General features: G+C 35.0%; 1 pseudogene across 1 annotated transcript; it reads right to left on the bottom strand.

The window, feature by feature from the left end:
* Positions 1 to 7498: 7498 nt before the first annotated feature.
* Positions 7499 to 9216, bottom strand: LOC132192256 (peroxidase 29-like; annotated as a pseudogene). Its single transcript, XR_015911308.1, has 3 exons — positions 9004 to 9216; positions 8564 to 8924; positions 7499 to 7893 (listed from the first exon to the last, which is right to left on the bottom strand). The product of XR_015911308.1 is annotated as a peroxidase 29-like (transcript).
* Positions 9217 to 18399: the final 9183 nt, after the last annotated feature.

The following is an 18399-nucleotide window of genomic DNA, read 5'->3' on the forward strand; positions in this document are numbered from 1 at the left end:
ATTATTTTATTTATATATGAGAAAGATGAGGTACATAGAGTTTGGAAATTAGGATATCTTAGTGAATCTATGAATCTTTCTCTTAGGTGTGTTGTAGTGTTACAAACACTTTCATTTTTCTACCCGTTGGTTACTAATTTTTTTACAGTTACCTGCAAATACTTAACGGTTTCACATTCAGATACATTCATGAGTTTTTTATGGGAGAAAAAAAAATTCAGATATAGGTTTATGACCGTTTGGGCATTTAAACTTTTACAAGCTTCATTCTCTTTTACCGTTGGTTTCATTAAAACCCATTTGTTTTCAATGCATGGTCATGTGTTGACATGGATTATATGGTAATGATCCTTAAAAGAAACAACATCCCATCACGTCTATATTAGAAACGAGGGCGGTTCGAGCTTTAAGATTTTAATACTGGTTCGTTTACGAAGATGTTTATTCAAGTCGAGCTATGAAATATGTGTTTAAGACTAGCTCGTTAGAAGCTCGGGCGAGCTCAAACTAGAGCTCATTAAGAATGCTATTTGAGCCAATTCGAATTGAGCTGGGCTCAACTCGGGCTTGAACTAGGCTATTAAATATTAAGTAACTAGGTAATATATTAGTTTATGAACTAACTAGATAGTATGTTAACTAATACACACACATAAATATTAAGTAACCTATATAACATATATTACTTAATTATTAATATGCATACTAAAATTTATATAACTAATTTTTAGTAATATATATATGACGAGCTAACAATTAGTCAGGCAAATGTAGGGGTGGAAAGGTGGTTACGGTTAGCGGTTAGTAGCAATAACCGCTAACCATAACCGCCTTAGCGGTTAGTAGATTTTACTAACCGCAACCGCTAACCGCCTAGCGGTTAACGGTTAGCGGTTAACCGCCGGTTAGCGGTTAGCGAAATAGATAACCGCCCGCTAACCGCTTTTTTAAAATTGGGCTTTTTTTTTTGGCTTTTTGGACTTTTTTTTTGGGCTTTTTTTTACCCTCATTTTTTTTTCTTGTATTTTTAATATCTTCTTAGGCCCAATTGCTATAAAAAGAGCCCATATTGAAAAATAAAAAATATTTGAGCCAAAATTTACATTTACTTGTACTTTAAAAAAATTTCCTTAAATATTAAATCATAACTGGTTAATTATTTAAATTCTTATCATATTTACTTATAATCTTTTTTCTTTGAATTGAACTTAATATCAAATGGTAAATGGTAATGTTCAAACTCCTAAATCCTAAATTCCTAAAGTATCTAGTAATGCTTTAATTAAATTACAGACTTGTAGTTATAAGTAATATATTATTTAATTCAATTGAATCAATTGTGATTATCATTGTACATGAATCACATGATTAACTTGTAGACTTATGACTTATGAGTTATGTCATATTATATATGTATTATTTATTATTATATAATCATATGATTTAATCATCAAGTCATCATGTGATATAATCATATCAATTATAGTGATAATATATAAATTACTAAAATTATAATGATAATACATTAATACTTAAATTGTGTTTATAAGTAACACATTGGTCATTGTTTAATCCAATGTCAATTACTTAATTTGATATTATACGAATCATATCATTATTGTATATTAATAATATGATTCACTTGAAGTCTTGAATAAAGTATTTGAATTGCCATTGAATCATATGATTAAGTATTGATATTATACATTTATATTATCCATATACATATGTAGACTTATATAGACTTATAACATATATAGACTTATAAGTTTATAACATACATTGGAAATAAGTCTCTAGATATTTAATTGTTGTATTAGTATGAATTAGTATACTTATGAGTTATGTCATATTATATATGTATAATCTGTTATTATATAATCAAATGATTTAATGATCAATCTCATATGATATAATCATATAAATTATAGTGATAATATATTAATATTCAAATTGTGATTTAATTATTTTTTAAAAAAATTGTGATTTAATAATCAAGTGATTATGTTATATGTATAAATATTTTTATAATTATAATTATAAAAATATATTATATAAAAAGGCGGTTAGCGGTTAGTGGTTATGGTTAGTAGACCCAATAACCGCTAACCGCTAACCGCTAGGCAGTTATAGCGGTTAGGCGGTTAATGCGGTTAGACAGTTAGGCGGTTGGCGGTTATAGCGGTTAGAACCGCCCGCCTTTGCATCCCTAGGCAAATGATCAGATCGAGCTTTAAAAGAGTTGAGCTTGCAAGCCCCTACTGAGTTTTATCGAGCGAGTTGGGTATGTATTTATTAATTGCGAGTTTCTATAGTAACGAACAGGTTTTTATAATATCGAGCTCGAGTTCGAGTCGAGCTAGACCGATCGGGTATTAAGTGGGTTGTCGAGCAGACTGATTTATTTACGGCCCTATTAGAAAGTGTTCAACTTTGACAAAATCTCATTCAAAAAGTATTATACTCTTTAGTGAATTTTTATTTTCTGCTCCAGAATTGTTCCTTTGTTGCTAAAGAGAGAGATAGATCTACTCATTGTTTGTCATCTTCCAATTCAATCAAAAGGTTGCTTATTTGACTTCCTTTATTTGGAAGTGCGTTCTTAACAAAGGTAGACGTTATAGTCTAATTCTTATAGGTTACATGTTAAGAGATCCGATCGCACCGAGTTAAACACTCCGAGAGGCACGAAATCAACCTTTAAGGAAAACACTATTGTGTGATTCTATAGCTTTGTGAGATTTTTCTTGCTATATTTTTATTTATTTATTGCTTTTTTTATTTATCTTATTGTTAATTGTTTGGATTAATTTTACTTTTGCACCATCCAAATAATTTTAGGGAAAAATGTAAAATAAGTCCCGGTAGTTTACCTGATTTGCAATTAACTTTCTATGGTATCAAAATGAACTCAAAGGTTCTTGGAGTATGCCAAAATAATAATAATAATAAAAAAAATCCATATAGTCAAATTCCATTTACTGACTTAACAGATTATGATAGCGTGAAACGTTAGAGCCAATAAAATTATGATACTTATCATATTTAAGTCAGTGTCACACTAACGAAACCTATTAAATTAGTCGACGGAATTTGACTGTAGGGACTAAATTGTTTTTTTGGCATGCCTCGGAGACCTTTAAATTCATTTTAATATTACAATTAACTAACTGTAAATCAGATAAACAACAAGGACTAATTTTGGATGCGTAGTTTCGCCCCTTGAATTTGTTATAAAGGTTCACATATCATGAGTGAGGGATCCATTGTCTTTTCCTGTGGATGTGAGCTTCACATTTAACAGAGAAACAGACAAGATGGCATGGTAGTACAAAGGCCATACATGTTAGATTTTCTAAAATTTGACGACATGAATTAGGCCTCCGGTACTGCCATCATTTATATCCTGAAATTGATGGCCATTTCTTTCCTTCATTATTTCAAAAAAAATTGGATTATTAATTTTTAATTATTTTATCAATTATGAATGGTCTGACTAAATTGAAAATGTTTTTATAATAAAAGTTTGAGTCCTTTTTACCAGAATGTGGTGTAAAACCTCATTCTACAACATTCAATAGAAATTTAACAGATCTGGTAAAAATACCAAATACAATAAATATGAAAATACCATATCTTTAATTTAAATTAATATCATAAAATTTTTTATTCATTCTAACTCAATGCCAAGAGTAATGTTAGAAGTCATTCTTGTGTCACTCTAAGAATTATTTGGTTTCTAAAATCACTATTAACCTTGTTATTGATTATTATTGAATTTTGATTAAATTGTAATTTTATAAGCTACCTCATTCTTAGAGTGACACAAAAGGGACTTTTAGAAATACTCTAATGCCCAACACTCATCACAAAACACACCCCCCCCCCCCCCCCCTCCGTCTCACCTCCGAGCCCCTAACAGCGAAGTCTCAAAAACCAACCAAGACAGTAGTTCTGATAGTTTTGTCAATGAGGTATTTTGTGAAGTGAACAAAATTATTTAGTGTGAATAGTTATATTTTATGGTAAAGTCAACATATCCTCTCAAACTACGACCTCAATTGACAATGTCCTCTTCAAACTTTCAATTGTAACAATGTCGCCCTAAAGCTGGCAAAAAGATAAAAATGCTCCTATATATTTCTCAATAAGACAAAAATACCCCTATAAATTCAAATAAATAAATAAATAAAATTTTTTAATTTTTTTTTAAAAAGGAAAAATTTTAAATTAAAAAGAAGGATTTTTTTAAACCAAAATTTTATTTAAAAAAAAAAAAGAAATTTCTTTTAAATGTTTTTTTTTTTAAACGGAAATTTTTATTAAAAAAAAACAATTTTTTTTTTTTTAATTTTGTTTTAGAAAACGAAAATTTCTATTTTCTTAAAGGAAAATTGTTCATTTTTTAAAAACGGAAATTTTTATTTAAAATAGTTATAAAACAAAACAAAAATTTTCAATTTTTATAACAAAACAAAAATCGAAAATTTTTAATTTTTTTCTTAAAAAAGGATTTTTTTTTTTTTGTTTTGTAATTTTAAATGTGCCACCCTTTGGATTTTTATTTTATTTTATTTTAGTTTTAGTTTTTTTCTAGAAATTTTTATATTTATTGTTTTTATTTTACTAAGAGTAGTTTCGTCATTGGGAAAATATTGACAATTTTTGGTAGTTTGGAGGGGACATTGTCAATTTGATGACAGTTTCAAAAAGGTATGTGAACTTTCTGCTATTTTTTTTAGTATTTTAAACTTAGAAGCCTGTTTCCTATGCGAAGGCGCAAAACACTTTGTTTACACCCCCGAACTAATCCAAGTTATTCTCTAAAAGTTATAGTAACTCTTACATTTTTTATTTTCTGTAAATCGTAAGGTCCACTCAAATTTTGAGGCAATAATTTCAATGAAGCTAATTAGTTATTAATGAAAATATACATAATACAATGCATGGGTTTATAAGAACTTTTTGAGTTTTCTATTCAATATAAATAGGTAGTTATTTTGATGGAATAAAACTTTCAAATTATTTTAGGTAACTTCACTTTAAACTTCTAAATTACCACGCGATTTGAGAAGATCCCTTAATGTTCAAAACCTCTCAATTTAAATCCTTGAACTTTCAATTGCAGTCAATTTGAACCCATCCATCAGATTTAGTCGTTAACTTCTACCGGTAATACCTAAAAAGACCAAAATATCTATGATTTTGTTTTTTTTTAAAAAAAAAGAATAGGTGAGACCCACGTTGGGTCTTGGCCAGAGACCCACACTGGGTCACGGTTGCGACCCAGACGTGGGTCAGCAGACCAAACCCACGTGGGTCTGGCCGTGACCCAGCGTGGGTCTGCTGACCCATGGCTGGGTTGCAGCCATGACCCAGAGTGGGTCTCTGGCCGAGACCCTACGTGGGTCATGGCCAGACTCGCATGGGTCTGGCTTGCTGACCCACGGGTCACAAGGCTAGAACCCTTTTTTTTTTTTTTTTTTTTTTAAACTTTATTTTATTTATTTATTTTTAATTTGGAATTATGGACAAAATTGAAATTTTATAAAAAAGTCAAGGGTATAAACATTATTATCTTACTTTTAATGTTTAGAATCTAATAGATAGATTTAAATTGATTGCAATTGAAAGTTCATGGGTTCAAATTGAGAGGTTTTAAACTTTGGGGGGTCTTCTCAAATCACGTGGTAATTCAGGGGTCTAAAATAAAGTACCCCAAATATTTAAGAGAAATGCTATACATCTCAAATTTTATTCCCAAAAGTTCGTTCTCAAATGATGTGTCATCATCCCATGAATTGGTAACACACTTTCCAAAATAATAAATCTCATGAGATTGTGACACATCATTTGAGAACTAACTTTTATGAGAAAAATTTGGGATGTATAGCACTCCTCAATATTTAATATACTACTAACAAATAATGCTAGCATCCCACACAAAATGGTAGGCTAACAAGCATTTTTTTCCTTAAAAAGTTTTCATTCTCTCTCCTTTGTCTCCCACTCCCACACAAAATAGTGCTTGCTACATCATTTGGAAATGATTTTGGGAAGAATCATTGGATTGGGACAACTTGCCAGCCCTCACTACTAACATCCCATGATAGGTGGAAATGCAAAAGCCCAAGCCCAACGTTTGCCATTAACAAATTAACACATTCAAAGTCCACCCAAGCTGGGCAACTTGTAGTCAGCCCAGCCTTAAATTTGAAATTTAGTTGGCCCAAATGATTTGCAACCTTCCTTTCATATTTCAAATCAGCATTTACATCCGACTTAGCAAATTTATTTTTTATTTTAGCGAAGAAGTTATATATATATTTTTACCATAGCTATGCACTTTTTCATAACACTTACATCGATCTCTAAATATTTTTTCTCAATAATTTTTTTATTCTTATTGAGAAGAGAGAATATTAGAGATTAAAAAATGTTTTTATTTATTTATTTATATTATTTTTTAACATTGGTAAGTAAACAATGTAGCAGCTCACCAAATATTTATCGAATTGTTGAGTCTAATGTAGCTCATGTTTCATTAGTCAAGTTTGTTAGATTTTCCAAGAAAATCCAGCTTACCCATGATAGATTAAAAGATTAGGACCCTTTTGTCCTCTCCTATGGTTCTCACTGAATATATATATATATATATATATATATATATATATATATATATATATATATAAAGCTTGCAACTTATTATTGAGTTCTAATCCTTAATCTAAACTCAAAACTTTTCTCACAAATTAAATGTTGATCAATTTTAGAACAGTACTCACAAATCAAATAAATCTAGAATTAATCCATTTAATTGAAAATTTGAACATTTTTATAATACACTAAAATTAATAAGATCCATTAAACAGTAAATTTCAATTTTTGATCAAAGTACGTACTGTTGACATGATAACACCTATATAACTAGGCTTACTTAAGGATATTTACATAAGTTAATCTCGCTAAAACCACCCCCAAAGACAATCTTGCATAAAAGTAATGAATATGTGATGCAGGAGAAATTTGAGAAAATTGTTATTTTAATTATGCATGTGTGTTTTAGTTTTCTTTCTTCAATAAGGATTGGAGTTTTCTTTTCCTATTAGGATTTGTTTTCCTTTTCTTATTAGGATTTGTTTTCCTTTTTCAATTAGGTTTGCTTTTCATTTTCCTTGTTAATTTAGGAGGTGCCTAGCCTATATAAAGGCATATAATCTTTGTTGTTTTTTGAATTCAGTTTATACTATCAATTAAATTTAAGTCTTTCAGAGTTATTCCTCCGTTTTCTTATTTGGGGCAATTAGGGACTTTCTCTTCCCTATTTGTTATTTTCTCTCTTCCTGAATTTCCTTTTCAATCTTCAATTCTTAATTTCTGCTGCTATTATACGCTATCAGAACAATCTTAGTTTTGCCTGGCGTCAATATGTAAGTTGGTCATGACCAAAAGATGTTGAGCTTTATATATATAAAATAAACTGTTGGAAAACTTCTTATTAGTCTATTACATTTCATTTCCTTCTTATAACACCTTGATCCCCGGTGAGCACACCTGAGCTAGAGAGCTTCAGAAAGGCAGTGGAAAATGCATGAAAGAAATCATCCTGATTGGTGGCAAAATGTTCCAGAATTTGAGCCGTCCGAGGATCAATTACCATTTCAGCATCAATTGTCAACACACCACGGCCTTCCATTGCATTCATGTAATAATGATGATCGAACAGTGTTGGGGTAATATCATTAAGAACAAAAGTTAAGTTTGAGATTAAAGACCCTTTAGGACAAGTTAACCTCAAGAATGCTTCAAATGTTCCTTGATCCTCGACACCTTTTGGTTTGTAAAGACGATTCAGAATGTTTAAGCAATGTGTAATTCCTAGCGTATGTGAGCCTGCAATATTCAAAACGTACCATTTTCAAATACTATAAAATCTTCCCTAAAGACAGTTATGTTTATAGGCAAAGTGGGAGAAAGCCAAAGCAGGCAAATATGTGCAAGTGCATCCAGATCCGGAGTTTCATGTGGACTAGATTTCTAAAATACCGTGCAAATTAATGACAAAGTTTTCTTTTAAATTGAGTTGGAGGAAGTTCATCCAACCTAATCTATCAAAATGACACGTGTTACTTTTCATATATGAGAGAAACACATGTTTTTTAAATAGCATATAAAAAGAACATACTTTTTGAATAAAATTTCTTCCAACTTTGTCGTTGAATAAAATCATGTGTTTCTCACATGTAGAAAATACATGTCATTTTTATAGACTATGTTGAATAAACTTTCTCCAACCCAATTTGAAAACAAAACTATGTTTTTGTGCAAAAAGTCATTTTCACATGAGCCTAGTAAGGCTCGGGCTTTTGCTCGGAGTGTGGCTCTAAAGAATTGTTTGCATTTAATGAATTATTAAAGCAAGCTAATGTGTACTTAATAAGTATAATATTTATTACCCACATGCATATGTATATATGTATAGGCCAGGGATATCATATGCATATGCATGTATAGTACTATGCATGAGCATCAAAAGTATATGATGATTTCATTGAATACTTACCAATAATGGCGACAGATTCTTCCACGGTCATTCCTTTACCAGTAAAAATACGAAGCATCTCATCGACCCCAGTAGTTGCAGGAGGGATGAGAGAATCGGCGAGTTGATAACTTGGAGCAGCGGAGGAATCCCGCCGTCCCAAGGGAACCTTTATCAGTGGGCCCCCGGACAAAGCAACCACCTCACGAGCGGCCAGTACGAGGATGTCGGCACACGAAACTTGTCCGGGGCATTCATCTTCAACCAATGTTTTCAGATTGCCGATTAAATCCCTGTTCCGGATTCCAAAATTCTTCGCTGAAGTCATCTCTGATAGCCTGTTTGCCTTAACCGTATCAACCAGAATGGAAGCATCGCAGCCCTTGAAAATGAAAGTAAATCAAAAAGTTAAAAAAAGCAGATATGTCTGTGCACGTGCAGCATGCGTGAGAGAGAGAGACCTGAACTTGGCAGTCATGGAAAAAGAGCCTCAACAAAGCAGGAGCTGAGGTGGGATCAGTGAGGAAGATGGGATGAAGGCCAGTGCTGACAATGTCTTCAAGTATTGGGCAAGAATTCTCATAAAAGTTGTACTGGAGAGCTCCTCCTTCAACCCCATTAAACCTGAGGAAAAAGAAAAGAAACATTGAAGCTATGGTTCTCAAATCCATGTTATTCAGATGGGAAATTGAATTCTGTTATTAAATTTGCACTATTTATAAGCAGAGAAGCACCACAGTAGTACTAGTTCTTAGTGCTGCGGTCCCTAATAACTTAAGGCTCCAAGCCCCTCCAAATAATTAAGTTTCCTTTTATAAAACAAATAATATTAAGACTCTAATTATGGCAAGGAAGTTAGTCAATGCTCTTTTATTATGGCCTCAATTATGATAAAAATAATAAATTGAAATTTTATAGGAAAAAAAGTAAGAAGAGAAAAATGGAAAGTGACATTAATGACATTCCTAAGCTAGTAAACATAAAAATAATTAATTTTAGGAAAAAATTCACTTTGCTCCCCTGAAGTTTCAGAGGTTTTAAAATTTGAACCTCAAAATTTAAAAATTGGCAATGTATCCCCGTAATGTTTCAAAAATTTTCAATTTAAACCTTATGTTACTAATTTCCATAAAATTGGACGGAAATCTATGAAATTTCATAATTACCCTCAAGTTTTTTTTTTTTTTTTAATTTTTTTTTAATTTTCCTTCCAATTTAACGGAAATTAGTAACAGAAGATTTAAATTGAAAATTTTTGAAACATTAGAGGGGTACATTGCTAATTTTTAAACTTTGGGGTTCAAATTGAAAAACCTCTAAAACTTGAGGAGGGTAAAGTGGATTTTTCCCCAAAACATTACAGAGAGAAATTGGACAAAAATCTGAAGCCTTCAAAGGACTAGCAATTTTGGGAATTAAAACAATGGGTGAAATTCACATCCTCCTCAAATCTTCCCGTAAGGAAAAAATTTTAAATAATGGTGCATATCTCCTGTCCAACCACGCTCCAATGGTCGTGGAAAAATGCAGCCGGTAGACCATCGGGTCTCGGGACCTTGAGGCCTGCCATCTGCGAAATAGCCTCACTAACCTCCTCCAACGTACACGACCTTAGAAGCTGGTCATTTATGTCCTAGGAAACCTTAGGAGACATCCCCTCCAAACACCGATCAATACCAATAGGAGTAGATGTCGTGAAAAGTTTATGAAAATATCTATGAAAAGCCCTTTCCACATCCCCTCATGTGGAACATAAAACCCCCCTATCATCCAGGACATACATAATCTAATTGGATCTTCTTCTTTGCTTTACACACGCATGAAAATACATAGTATTTTTGTCTCCATTTTTCAGCCAATGCTTCTTGGCCAATTGTTTCCATTTCAGATTCTCTTCCTCCATGAGCTCGTTAATCTCCTCTAGTAACTGGATTATTTCTCCTAGTTTTGCCGTGCCCTCCTCTTCTTGGAGAATCCTGAGCTTGGATGATTTCTTGGTAATGCCACGGTCCCCTTCTTTCGCTTTTTTTTTTTTTTTCATTGGATAATGGTTTTTTTGCTATTGTCCAATTTATATAGCACCCTGGTCTAGTTGTTGGATTAGTGTCCTTGACCCACCAAATCTTCTTGATTACCTCTTTATTCTTCGTCTGTTTCCCCTACCCTGCTTCATACTGAAATTTTTTTTTCCTAACCGATTTGCAATGTTGTTTGTTCAATAAGGTCAACAGCAAAGGTAGATGATCCGAATTGCAAGCTGCCATAATCTCCACGCTCCTTTCTGGAAATTCATCAAGCTAGGCCGAATTTGCCAAAGCCCGGTCCAATCGTTCCTGCGTGAAATAATGATCTTCCTTCTTATTGCTCTAAGTGAATTTAGGTCCCGAATAACCATGATCGAAAAGTTGACAAGTCTCAATTGCATCTTGAAAGTCTTTCATTTGCCAGCGAGGTTTTTTAATGACCCCAAATTTTTCTGCATCCTAAATGATCTCATTAAAGTCACCAATACATACCCATGCTGGAGGTTGAAAAAATCTAAGAAGTCGTAAAAGACTCCAAGCTTCCTTGTGTTTCGCCACTTTTAGATGCCCATAAAACCCAGTAAATTTCCATGCTTGATAACTCCCCCTGCTACAAATCTCCGAATTTATGTGTCTTCTACTATAATTCTTGACACTTACCACGACATCGTCCTTCCATATTAATGCCAAACCACCGCACCGCCTTACACAATCTACAGTGAAGATACTCCCATAGCCTAATTTCGCTTTGATAATCTCTATCTGTGGGGCTCATAACTTGGTCTCCATTAAAAAGACTAAGTTGGGTATCGTTTTCTTCACCATCCGGCAAAGGTCCCGAACTATCCAAGGGTTCTCAAGCCCTCGGCAGTTCTAGCTTAGGATGCTCATGGTTGCTGGTGGGGTTGCACCGCAGCCGCCGCCTTAGATGTTCCTCCTGATCCCCTACCTCTTGCATCTCCTCTTCCTTTCTTCAAAACATGTATTTCCTCCCCACCTCCTTCCTGTCTGGCCACACCTCTCTTCTCGGGCGTAAAACGTTGGGTCTGGCTTTCCATAATCACTCCCCTAGCTTGCTTCTTCCACTTACGTAAATTGCCACCCAGTTGCAAGAGGGCAGGACCCAACAAACCACTTCCCACTTGAACCATCGGTTTTCGGTAGCCCACCCCATGCATTCTAGTGCCTTGCTCATTATCATTACACGTGGCACCACTCTCATTCATCCTCTCGTTGTAATCTTTTGAAAACTTATCACAATTAATGCCCAACTTCGTGGAGCGTAACCCCTCCATGCACTCCTCCAACCTTTCTATATCAAGACTTTCCATATACGTATGACTGTCATTGCTGGCCTGCTGCTTTCCATAGTTCTTATTGTTTTCCTCAAATCTCTGACCTCCTCCATTAAGAGTCCACCCAATAGTTCCCACATCTTCTCTCGTAACCGTTTTTCCCTCCATGGGAACTGGATCTGCTGTTACCTTTTTTGCGCCAAAATATGGATGAAATCCCCTATTTTGACACTGCTTGTCTTCTCCTAGTATGGACGCCCATAACTGCTCTTATGTTGGTGTTCCGGTGATAGGAATCTCATCGGATTTGTCCAATCCCCTTCATCCCAATATCAATGAGCCCCTCCCCATGGACCTCTTTGTTTGTCCGGCCCCTTTTTGGGATAGGACACTCACAACCAAGGCCTATACTCTGCATCATCATTGTCCTTAAGTCCCTTTTCCTTTCTCTTGCAAACTCCCGCTCCGTGCCAAATGATCCGACAGTGGTAGCAGAATTTTGGAATTTTCTCATATTGAAAATCGATCCAATACGCTCGGTTTAATTCTATAATGCCTCGGAAATTAGTTAACTGGTAATTAACTCCACGGTTCGTCTCCCAGCATTATTCAATTCCGAACAAGACTCAAGGACCTCTACTCCTCCTTAAGAGAGGATACTAAGCAGTGTAAAGTATTAAAAATTCTATAAACATAAATCATTACAACCAGAGCATCTACCAAAGACCATCAAGTAGCGGAAATCATACTATACATATCATCATTACAAGGGATTCATGTTATACTTAAATATGCAAGCATGCATAAAAGCTCTAAGTCTACAACACAACTCAAACTACTAGTTACCATGAGCGCTCGCCTAAGCTTCCAATAAGTCCTCAAGTATCTCTCGGATTGAATCCTTGAAGATAACCGGATGCTTCCCAATATCCATCTTCTGCTAAGTTATCTATAACAACATAATTGTACATATGGAGGAAAAAGGAAAATAATACAAGGATAAGTCTGACGACTTAGTGAATACAAATGCACATAATGTACCTGTCAGTATATATATATATAATCATGAGTAATAGTAATAGTTCAACAGTATGGTCTACCTGAGATATTACTCATTCTCAGCAGGGTAGATGCTGTCCCGAGGGACCTGTAGTACAACACCGATGCCCCGGATATTGCACGACTACCGTACATAACACTTGTGGCTGGATCGAGTCCGACCTCGAGTGGCCTATACCGCTAATGATGTCCGTCTTATAGTGACCATCCATTGGGAATGGCTACATCTTGGTCACGAAACCGTTGGATCCAAAGCCCATACACACACACACACACATTTGATCATAAAGTTAACCTGTGTAGTAAGCCCATGGCCGCTATCCCGCACGTACCGGTGTACCATGTCATACGATGCAATTAATCTTATCGGTCTTTTACATGCATAATTTTATAATGCTCATCATTATCTTATTAATCAACACACATTTTCGGAAAAGAGAGTTCATAGTAGTTCCAAAATGTATTTCATGAGAGTTGCAAAATATGCATGTTTGATATATATAAAATAGATGTGCAATGCGGAAAAAGTAACAACGAGCATCCATGTGAGTTTACACTCACCCGAGTCGTAAGGCTCCTCCGTAAAATTTCCTTAAGGCTTAATAACCTCGAATACTGAGAAAAAACCTATCATTAGTTCTAAATCCAAACCAAACGAACTTAGAACATGAAAACAGGAACTATGGAACAACAGGCCAAAGTAGCGTTTCCCTTGAACGCTTTTGACCGTACGTTTAGGCTCGTGGCCGTACGTTCGTTGAGAGAGTTTCAGGTAGAACCTTATTTGGTTCAACTGTCCTTCTAAATCCAAACCAAACGAACTTACCAAAATGCTATTTAGGGTCTCATAACTCAAAATGAAACCTCCATGCATACGAAATCATGTTAAAGCAAGTCAAATGCTAACATTATCAAGATTTAAGATGCAACCTAGCTATAACTAAAACTAGCAACTTAAGACAACATTTAAGTAGCATAACGACGTAAAAAGGAGCTAGGCTTAAGGGTATTACCTCCTTGAAGCGAAACTTCGAGAACCTCCTCTCCGATAGTACCGAACTCACAAACATCACACAAAACACACTCACAAGGAGCAATTTTTGTAGAGCCTGAGGGTGAGTTAGGTAGTGAACAGGGCATGTAAAACTGAAGGGGGTAGGGGTATTTATAGCAGAGGACGCTACCAACTTCTCTGAAAAGTAGCGGGTGTCCGATACTATTGGGGCATACGTCCGTGTACTATTTACACAGTGGTTCAAAGGCTATAGCGTACGATCCAGGTATTATCCAAGGGGTATTCCAAAAGTAGCATACGTCCCGTACTATTGAGGTGTACGTTCATGTACTATTTGTAGAGTATGCCGTACTATTGTTAGCATACGTTTGGTGGTCCCCCTGCGTACGTCCGCATTAAAAACAGAAGCTTACATCCTACAACCCTAACGTATGTTCTATACTACAGATAAGAGCGTATGATAAGTGCCAAATATTGGATACTTGGATCCCTTTATTTACATTAGTTAATCTTTTAACTGTGTCATTATTTAATATTTTATGTTAGTTTTGTGTTTTTAATGTTTCGTAGGTCATTAAAGAAAAACTATAACTTTAAAGGGAAAAATGCAAAGTTTAGAAGAAAGCATACTTTGAGAAGACCTAGATGATGTGGTTAAGTCTAACCAAATCCAAGAAAAGTTAAATCGGATTAAAGGTCCGATTGGATTAAAGTTCAGATTTGATAAAATTTCGGATTGGATTCAAATCCAGATTCTGCACATGTTTCAGTATTTTGACCAACACTTTCTGCTCAAATATCGGATTGAAGTGATTATAAAGGCATTGGAAAACTAAATCAAAATACTAGAGTTCGTTATGAAATAGGATTTTCCTAATTGAGACGGTTACTATGCCAAAATCGCCTCACAATAAAAGGACACAAATCTAGACGAATCTTATATATTCTGATTTCAGACTTCTATTTTGACTAGGAGACAGACCTCCGAATTATCTAAGTTTAATAGGGCTTCTAGGACTTCCCTAAGCCTATAAATAGACCTCTTTGCATTCAAGAAAAGGAAAAGAATTCCATAGAGCAAAATTCTACAGTTTTTCTCTTTTTATTTTAGGTTTTCTTTAGATTTATGTTTTATTTTTATGTGGAGCTAAATTCCCAACTAAGGTTGGGGATGAAGAGTCACCGATAAAGAATATCAATACTTTCATGTAAGTCTTTATTTATCTGATTTTATTGGATTTAATATTTCAATTGTTTTACTTCTTTTCAATATGTGGCATGATTCTTGGATATCTTGTTGTGATTCAAGGATACACTTGGTGATTTAAGATAATTTTACATAATTGATTGCTTGATTTTATTTACCTAAATAATTGGATATCCCTTGTGATTTGTTATACGGATACATTTTGTGTTTCAATTAAGATTGGATATCTTTTGTGATTTATGGATACATATGATGATTTAATTGATATTGGATTCCTTTGGTGATTTATGCAATGAATGGATACATGAATGATTTTGATTAACTGTTGAAACATAGTAAAACATATCTAAGATTTTAGTTATGAGAACTTCAAATTAATATTGATAAACATGGAAGTATGTTGTTATGATTCGATCAGTGTGAATTCCTAAATCTTAGTCTTTTATCTCTTAGTTTATTTTAATTAGTTTATGTTTGTCTTTTAATTTCAAAAAATCAAAATGCAAAACCTTTTTGGAACTAGGTTTGAATTTAATTAGTTTAGATTTAAATTGCTCTTTCAATAATACAATTTTCTGTGGGATCGACCTCACACTTGCAATCCATTAAACTACAATCGATTTGTGCACTTGCGAGTTAAATAAATTTTCACAACAGCGTACGTCCGGCAACCCTAGCGTACGTCTGTTTCGAAAGTCTGAAATTTCTAAAATGCCCTTCTAACTGTTCCTAGTGACCCGAAGTCCATCTTAACCCTCTAACTAAGCTACCTAAGCTTAATTAATTATTTGGGTCACTACATTCTCCCCTCATAAAAATTTTGTCCTCGAAATTTCGTAGCCCTAAAACACAAGAAGAAAAGGCAACAACACCTTAACGTCCTTAGTCTTATAAGGTTCGTGCTCAGCCCATTTTGAGAAAATCTTATCCCATCCATTATTTTGGCAATGAGCTCCTTCGTCGAATATAAAGTGACGTCGGCATCCTCCAAAGTTGTAACAAATCCACTTGTAAGTCACCAAGGGTGTCGTAGTCGATGTTACCCACACTATATCGACCATCGTCAAACTTAACGACCCCTAAATTCACCAAAACAAGTAGTTCCACATGGAGTCAATCCCATGGGTATCTTTGAAATGATGCCATACTTCCTAGCCGGAAGCAAACTTATCTTAATCGACTACTCTTTGATAATCCAATTGTAACGGTTACTCATATCCGTAATAGATATGCATACAGTCCAAAAGAAATTAACCATACGAATAGAATCCTTAAACCTCAATATAAAGACATGAAAGACATTGTACTTAGTGTTTCCTAGACTGTACCAGTCCTCGTCAATCTCGACACCCAAGTCGATCAACTCACAGAATGAGTAATTCCACATGCAGTCTGGATTGGTAGGTGTCTATGCCATAACCTTATAGAGGAAAATAAACTCTTCCCTACTCGACTATCCCTTTAACCAAAACAGAAATAGATATACTTTCCAAGTATAATCTTGAGAAAAAGAGTCATACCCAATCAAGTCTTGAACAAATGCGGATAACGGTTCCACATGTCCTACTTCACTTCTCTTCATGATTATGCCACAATACCTTGACGATGGGAATCGTCTTGGTAGTAGTACTTGTTCCTTCTGATCCATGATCTTCACTGGCTTCACGCTGTAAATCAATCCTTCCAGTATCTTCAAAGGTTTGTACTCCACCACTAAATCTAGATTAGTGATGTACTTCCTTAATATCGGGACAGGAAAAACATCATGTGTTCTAACCAAGTCTAGGGGTAAGGCAACCTTGTATGCCAATCTACCCTTCCATCCCAAACCGCATCACTCCCCTCTTCGATGACATCTTAAGGAACACATAATCTCCTACTTCGAATTCCAATGGTCGTCTCCTATTATCATCGTAGCTCTCTAGGATGCATTCATCCTTTGTCTGATGGTAAGCACTTTGAAACAAGTAGCTTGAGTCATTCCCGGCCCCAACGTTTGCCTCTCTCCGACGTTGTCCTAGTATAAGGGCGACTGACACTTACATCTACAAAGTGCTTCGTAAGGCGGCATCCCAATAGTCGCATGTAGCTAATACTGTAGGTGAGCTCGATCAAAGGTATGTACTAAATCCATCTACCTTTGAAGTCCAATACACAAGCCCGTAACATGTCCTCCATGATTTGATCAGTCCGCTCCGACTGACCATCCGTCCTCTGGCGCACACACTTGTTTGAAATGAGTGATCAACCCATCATCCTTAAGGCAAAAACCCTTGTGCCTTAGCATTTACTTGATCTTCATACACTTAGGGTTCTTCAACTAAGCAACCTTAATCCTAGTAAGCGATTTTGATTCAACCACCACATTAGATAAGCGTGCAGGCACACCCTCATCTACCACTTCTACTCCCATCATAGCGAACTCCGTAACCAACTAAGATTGGGAAATTCCGAGAGCGGCAAGCTCTACAGTTTACTTCCTACTTAAAGCGCCAACTATTATTTTAGCCTTGGCAGGATGATCTTGCGATCATAATCCTTTGATTAGCTTTATCCACCTCCTTTGTCCCCACAAATAATTGTACCTGAGAACTCATTAGTCCATTTAGGTACAAAAGGATCCTATAGAATCTCTTAACTCATATATGACCCAAAATCATATAATCCATGCATACAAGATTCAAAGGTACCAGATTTACTAATTGCCCTTTACCAACATACTAGAATCCAAGTTCAAAAATATCAAGCCTTAACATCCTTCTAATGGGCAATTAAGAAACTCCTGAATCTTATCATCACACATCAACATAGTGTAACAAACATCATGCATTAACAAAACTCTTAGTTAATGTTACACTTTTAGGTCCAAAACCCCAAATCAAGTGCAAATACAAAACAAAATACAACTGGTTGATGTTTAAGTATACAACTAGTAACTCAGCCTTTAACTTCAAAACAAAGCGAATTGCATGCCTTAAACAATCCTAGTGGTTACGCTTATCTCATGTCCTGCCATCATTTCCTTTCTGGCAAACCAGTACCATTCCTTTTGGCCTAGTTGCAGTTTCGAACGAAGTGTCCCACCTTGCCACATTCGTAGCACAAATTCTTCCTCGATCCACATTTTCCAAAGTGCAGCCTGCCACACCTATGGCACCAATGACTCTGTTTCTTGTTGGGCCACAACTCTTGGGGTGTCCTTCTCCTTAAGATCCATGAGTACTCCTAAACAACTCTTCCTTGAAGCGGGTCCACGT

Source organism: Corylus avellana, chromosome 2 (genome assembly GCF_965113065.1).
Source record: "Corylus avellana chromosome 2, dhCorAvel1.hap1.2, whole genome shotgun sequence".
NCBI classification, from domain to species: Eukaryota; Viridiplantae; Streptophyta; class Magnoliopsida; order Fagales; family Betulaceae; genus Corylus; species Corylus avellana.